Consider the following 6,863-nt stretch of genomic DNA (forward strand, 5'->3'; position numbering starts at 1 on the left):
AAGTTTGAGGCCATCCTGGCCAATCTAGTGACTTAGCAAGATACCGTTTTTAAAAACTAAACAAATAAATAAAAGCATGTTGAGCAGTTACCATAATTATACCAAGAAGAAAGAGAAAATTTACTAGTTTAATAACCCTAAAAAAAAGTTATGGTAGTGAAAAGTACATCAGGCTCAGAGCATACAAAGTGTGGAAAAGGTGTAAAATTTCTCCACCATTAAGAGGGGATACTAATTGCAAACCTTGATCACCAAAAATAGAGAAAGTCGGCGAAGACAATTGCCAGTCAATAACAGATTGGATGGAAAAATAGCAAACTGAATTCAACAGCATATAAAAAGACCAACTGGGGTTAGTTTTAAAAACATACGAGTATACCAACATTAGAAAATCTATTAATGTAATTCACCCCCTAACCAGTTAAAGAACAAAGGGTTATAATTGTATTAACAATGCAGAAAAGAAACTAGCTGAAAATTTAACCTTTCATTCACTGTAAACCTTACAAATAAACCAGAAATAGAAGAGAACTTCCTTGTTCTGATACAGGGGATTTACCTGGCATGTGTAACAAACATCATAGTTAATAAAACGAGTAAAGCATGTGAAAATCTGGATAAAGATAAAAATACCTCTATAACTGCTATCATTCAACATTATATTCATAACCAAATGCAACAAGTCAAAACAAATAAGACAGAAAAACCAGAATGCAAAAAACAGAACTGCCAAAATCTACAGAAAACATAATCATCAATATTTTCCTCCCTTTTTAGAAAACAAAAAGTTCCATTCATTCCAGAATTCTTTAGTCTTGTTCATCTTAAACACATCTTATTTCAGATAAATATATATTAATAGTAACATTTCTTTAAAAATCTGTCATTTTGCAGCTCATAATTTCAGTATCAGAGTTTTCTTTTCTTTGTCATGGGTTTCCACTCCATTTTATCTCTAATTTCAAAGAGCTTCATATAAGGGAAATGAGAAAAATTGTGATGAAGGAATATTGACAAATAAAGCCCAAGGTGAACTGTTTGCTTCTAGGGGTTGGTAAGACCTGCTCTTAGCTTTATACCTAGCTTTAGCCACTCCCTGAAGGACTGCACATGGTTCTCATGAGGTTATGCATTGGCCATTCCCAAGCAGAGGTAAAGATACCACACATTTATCTCTCAGCTATGGGACTCCCAAAGGCTTGTGAATTTGAGTATTTCCAGTTTCTCTTGGGTAAAATGCTTAAGGACCTTCAGAGAGATGCTGTGGAATGGACTGAATGCCTGGCTACTACTCCAGGCTTCTGAGTCTCTCCCAATTTACTTGGCCTGTTGAAGACATCACGAGAAACTTGTCTTGCTCTCAAAGATTTATTTCTCAGTATCCTGGAATTTAGAAAGGGAACTCTTTTCTTCTTTTTGAGTCTCTAAAAGAAAGGCATAAACTGGGCACCAGACTAGGACTGACTGATGAGCCAAACTTCCAGGGAGAAACTTTGGAAGGACCCTTCTTGGGCTTGTGTGACAGTCAGAACTTGGTGGTTGACTAAAGCCAGGGCGAAAAAGACAGAATGCAGAGAAGACCCTAATGAAGCCTTCCTTCTGGTGCTCCCCACAGAAAATGTCCTCAGCTATTCCTAGGTTGTACATCATGGTGCTCAGATACTGCAGAGCCAATGGAACCAGCAGACAGTACAGCTGTGGTTTCTGCTACACTGCATGAACTTGGTGTGTGAGAGATGATCAATAAGCATTTATTGAAGAAGTCAATAAATGAAGGAACATTCAAATTAAAGGGACTGCAGAGATAGATCCTTCAGCTCTTAGAACATAAACCCTGGAGTGTGAGTGACTCACCCAGTGAAGCTGCATCTTTAAACATGGTTGAATTGAGAGGTTTTGTCTATAATGATGATCAAGAAGCAAAAGTAGTCTTTGTCCCCTAAGCAGGGCAGAATCATGTCCTGATGCTAAGGTTTTGTTCCTGTAGGGAACACTAGAGTTTTCTAAGCTCTACCTATGTGAGTGGGTGGATGAGTCTCTTTTTAATGAGATCCCCAGACATCCTGCTATTTATATCTTGCTATCACTTTCTGGGGACCATCACGGTTTGGGGAGAGGGACCCCAGAGTTCTGGAGCCCAGGGGAATGGTCCTTGCAGATAGTCTACAATCCAAACGTAAAGAAACAGGGCCATGGGGAGGCACAGAAGAGCCTATGCTGCTTTCTATATGCTTATTATTCCCAGATCTAACTCATCAGAGAAAGGAGAAAACTGAAAGACTCTGGTAAGTTCTTTGCTTCTCCTAGTCCTCCTCTTTGGAAGAGTCTCTGTGTCCACAGAACAATTTTGTTCTCAGAAACATGGTTTTGAGTTTACTCTCCTGAATGCTGAAGGGCTCAACCCAAGCCAGGGACACACAAGTCCCATTTCATGATGATTCAGCAGAGATTCTTGTTCTGCGACTCAGTGTGGCCTATGACCCTGGTCTAGTGGGATATCACTTCCTTTCTTTCCTTGGAGTATCTGTAAGTGAGGAAATATGCATATGGAGTGGTGTTACAAAACATAGGAATTAGCATAAATACTGGAAAAAATCACCCTGCTAAGGAACTAGTCTTAGAGAATTTTTGACAGAACTTTCAAAGAGCTTAACTCCCCAAAATATTATCTTCATAGTGTCACATTGACTGAGCCAGGTGAATTAGGAACATCCAGTCCTGTCTCCATCACTTGCTATCGTCTTCAGAGTATGCGGGGCCTGGGAGCCATAATGGAAATCTGGCTCTTATTGAATGACTCTAATTGCCCCTGTTATATGGGAAGGGCATTCTCTCTGAGCATAGAAGCCCTCACCATCCTCTTCTCCTGTCCTATATCTTAAGCAAAGATCAGGAGCTGACAAGTCAATGAGTGACTGGTAGATGTCCCAAGCTTGCAAGTATGTAGAATCAAAGTAAGGTGCCCATTTCTGCCAAGTTGGGGGCAGGGGGCACTGGGAGTGTTTACTCCTGCCAACAAAAATTCAGATCTTCTTCCCATCCTTAGAGTTCTCCCCACTCTTGACTATTGTCTTTCCTTCCCTGCTGTCATCTCTTCACACCTCCAAATGTTGCAAAAGCCTCCTTTAATTGCAAGCCACCACACAGATGCTAGCTGGATGAAAACCACATTGTACCCTTGAAGCCTGGCTGACAGAGAAGTGTCAGAGAAGGATCTCAATTTTTCATTCTATTTGAAATAGGGAAGATAAAAACAATGACCTCAAGTGTTCATATTTTGAAATATATGATCCTATTTCTCTCTGAACATCACTTATTGAAAGCATGCTCTCCATTAGGCTTTGCTAAATCCCTTTATATTCATATTCTTATGGTATCTTCACACCAGTCTTTGAGGTAAAACTAACTCTTTTCATCTCTCAGGCTAGAAAACTGAATGGCATGAAGAGATGTCAAGTGTTTCTGAGGTTATATGAGGAGTGGAGCTGGAGCTGTTTTGACTCTAAACCACCCCACCCACATAACCACACATTTCGGGATCTAGAGTTGGATGATATCTGGACTTGGGAAGTAAAGATTGGACCTTCCAATTGATAGGCATTGGAAAAATTAATAGCAGCATCCACAAATATGAGACAGACAGATAGACACAGACAGAGACTGAGACAGAGACAGAATGTACATATGTATGTGCTTGGGTCTAGTTGACCCCCAAACACATAAGTAGACCTCAGAGTTGTGGACAGAGGGAATGAGCGGGGAGACAGAGGCGGAAGTAGAAATGTAATGTGTTGTTTTCCTGCTATGTGTCAAGTACTGAGCTTAGAAAATTATGTATAATAATTCATATAATCTCCATAGCAACAATATGGTGTAGATACTATGCTTCTATTTTATAGGTGAGCAAATGGAGACAAATGAAATGAGCAAAGAGAATCAAGCCTCTCTCCATTTACACTGGAGCTAAAGCCAGAGATTTCTATCAACTTAAGTATTTTATTGTTTTTGAATGGTTGTTACTAGCAATTTAGAGTTTTAGAACCTTGACTGTGCTTAATTAGAGATTAGAAAGTAGAAACGGGGTGATAGAGGTACAGGTAACACACAATGTTGTGCAGCACCTACAGGAGGAAAGCAAGGCTGAAAGGGGAGTTGGCTCTGGCCACAGGATCCTCTGGGTCCACACACTGTAGTCAAAGGAAAAAAATGTAGTATCTCCTCTCACTGCCTTAATCCAGACATTGGCATTTTGAATTTGAACGATCAAAGGAGGGAGTGTTTGGTACCTTGATTTAACTAGTAGAAGCCCTTTGGCACAGAATTGGAGTTGGCCTCTTGCCTCCTGGGAGATGTCTCACATAATGTCTGTCCCAGGCTTGAACTAACTCATTCTGTCGGTTCGTCCCTTTGCAGCAGGCTTCTGACATGTGATGGGCCAATGCTAGTTTACACCAGGTTACATCCATGTCTGTGCCCACTCCTTCTAGGATCTTCTCTGGTCTATTACTTTAGCCATGCTAGTGAGGGGTTTCCAGGATTTCCTTTATGTAGTTACTCTTTCTTATGTCTTTACTGTGTTTTTCTCCAGTCCCAAACCCCTGAGAAAATGGAGAGATCGTGGGGTGTCTGGCCCAGTATTTGAAAGTTGAGTGCTTCTGAAACCTACAGCTACATTCTTTTTGATTCCATGTGTGTGGCTGATGATGACCTGAGAATAACCTACTGCTTCCAACCTGGACATTCAACCTCCCTACTTCATCTCTTTCAGACCCAGTGTCTCCTGAGTGTCAAGGTTGAATCTCACAGCTGTGACAGAGTTTACCTTTGAAGGTTTCTCCATGTTTGAGTGGTATCACAGACTCATCCTCCTTGTGGTCCTTTTGGTTTTGTACCTGCTGACCTTTGCCAGCAATACTATCATCTTCACAGTTATCCACCTCAACCATCAACTCCACACACCCATGTACTTCTTCTAGAGTGTGCTGTGCATCTCCGAGACCTGTTACACTGTGGCCATCAACCCCAAATGCTGGCCAGTCTCTCAGCCCCCAGTAAGTCATCTTCATTCCAGGCTGTGCCACCCAGATCTTCTTCATCACTTTTAGTGTCAACAACTACTTCCTGCTCACAGCAATGGGGCATGACCACTACGTGGCCATTTAGAAAGCTCTGTGGTATTCACTCATCATGGGCAAAAAGCTTGTCTATGATTGGCAAGTGGATCCTGGAGCATTGCCCTGAGCAAAGCTATCATTCAAGTGTCTTCTGTGTTCAACCTACCCCTTCTGTGATGCCAGCATCATCTCTCACTTCTTCTGTAATAGTGACCCCTAATGAAGCTTGCCTATGCTGACACTAACTCCAAATAATTTATCACTTTGCTCATCAGCCACTGTGTTCTTGTTCTGCCCATGGTCTTGATGCCCATGGTGTTGATCTTCATCTCCTATGTCCTCATTGTTACCACCATGCTCAGGATGGCATCAGCTGAGGGCCAGAAAAAAGCTTTTACCACCTGTTCTTCCCACCTCACAGTGGTCACTGTCCACTATGGCTGTGCCTCCTTCATCTACCTCAAACCCAAACCCCAAAATTCCCTGCAGGAAAGACTAATCTCTGTGACCTACACTGTCATCACACCCCAGCTGAACCCTGTCATCACACCCCAGCTGAACCCTGTCATGTACAGCCTGAGGAACAAGGAGGTCAAGGATTCCCTGTGCAGAACTCTGGACAGAAAGCCCCTGTCTTAGATGTCAGCCAGTCTCAAACAATGAATGGAGAACAGCGCAGTGAGGGGTCCCCTGGAGAGAGCCAGTGAGACAAGACACTGTGAGGGCACCAGGTGCCTGGTCTGGGAAGCACCTGGGAAAAGTAGCATAAAGTGAAACAAAGAAGGAAAATACTAATGAAAGCAAATATGGGTAGATTTGCCAAGCTGGACAGATGGGTTTACCAAGCTTGATGAAAATCAAATAGGATAAACATATCCATTTACCGAACTATAATGCTAAACATCATTCCTGTTATTCTTAGCACAAAGTCTGATAAGCCAGCAAGGATGGTGGAGAGAATATATAGCATCATATTCCAGGAATTTATGTAGGGGGAATCTGCTCTTGGTGTAAAAACCTGGGCACTAAAAATATGTTCTCCCTTGTTTACCCCTGGCACTTGCAATGCTGCACTTTACACTATGGTTAACAACATATCCACTCATTATTTACCCTGTGTCTTTTACTGCACCATGAATCCTAGAGAGATGTCAGACAGAAACCCTGATAGCCAGTTTAGAAGTTGATTGAGAAGTTTAAACTTTGTGCAACAAGCAAAAATCATAAAATGCCTTCTTTCATATTTTAGAGTTGTAAAAGAAAAGCCCCTGTCATTCTCCTCATCCCATTCCCTCTTTCCAGATACATTGGGCAGTACAATGGCTCTGTGGATACTCTGATCAGGTCCATTTTGCTGGACTGGGGCTCCCATCCTAAAGTTTGCTTAACTGGTGGCATGCTAATTGCTTATACCTGCTTTCTTCTATGAAGAATTTTCATTGGCTAGAATGGAGATAAGTTCATTCACACTCCACCTCTGCAAGGGAAAGCCCACAGTGAATGCCTGAATGACCCAAAAGGCACAAAACTCCACGCACCTTGCCACAAAATGGGGCCAACACTAGTGTACAATTCTAGAGCCCTTCATTAGACCAGGCTGATGTTAGAGTCCGGCTGAGACCTCACGCTCACTGAGCTTTTACTGTTCCAACTGCTTCTCTTGCTCCCTTTTTCTGACAGCACTTCCTGCACCAATCTCTTACGTCCAGTTCCTTGTTCAAGCTTAGCTCCTACAAATCCTCACCTAGG

At 42.0% G+C, this 6,863-nt stretch overlaps 1 pseudogene; it reads left to right on the forward strand.

The window, feature by feature from the left end:
• Positions 1-2,145: 2,145 nt before the first annotated feature.
• LOC102003112 lies at positions 2,146-5,753 on the forward strand (annotated as a pseudogene).
• The last annotated feature ends 1,110 nt before the right edge of the window (positions 5,754-6,863 follow it).

This window comes from Chinchilla lanigera, unplaced genomic scaffold (assembly GCF_000276665.1).
Source record: "Chinchilla lanigera isolate Chin_1 unplaced genomic scaffold, ChiLan1.0 scaffold00067, whole genome shotgun sequence".
NCBI lineage: Eukaryota > Metazoa > Chordata > Mammalia > Rodentia > Chinchillidae > Chinchilla > Chinchilla lanigera.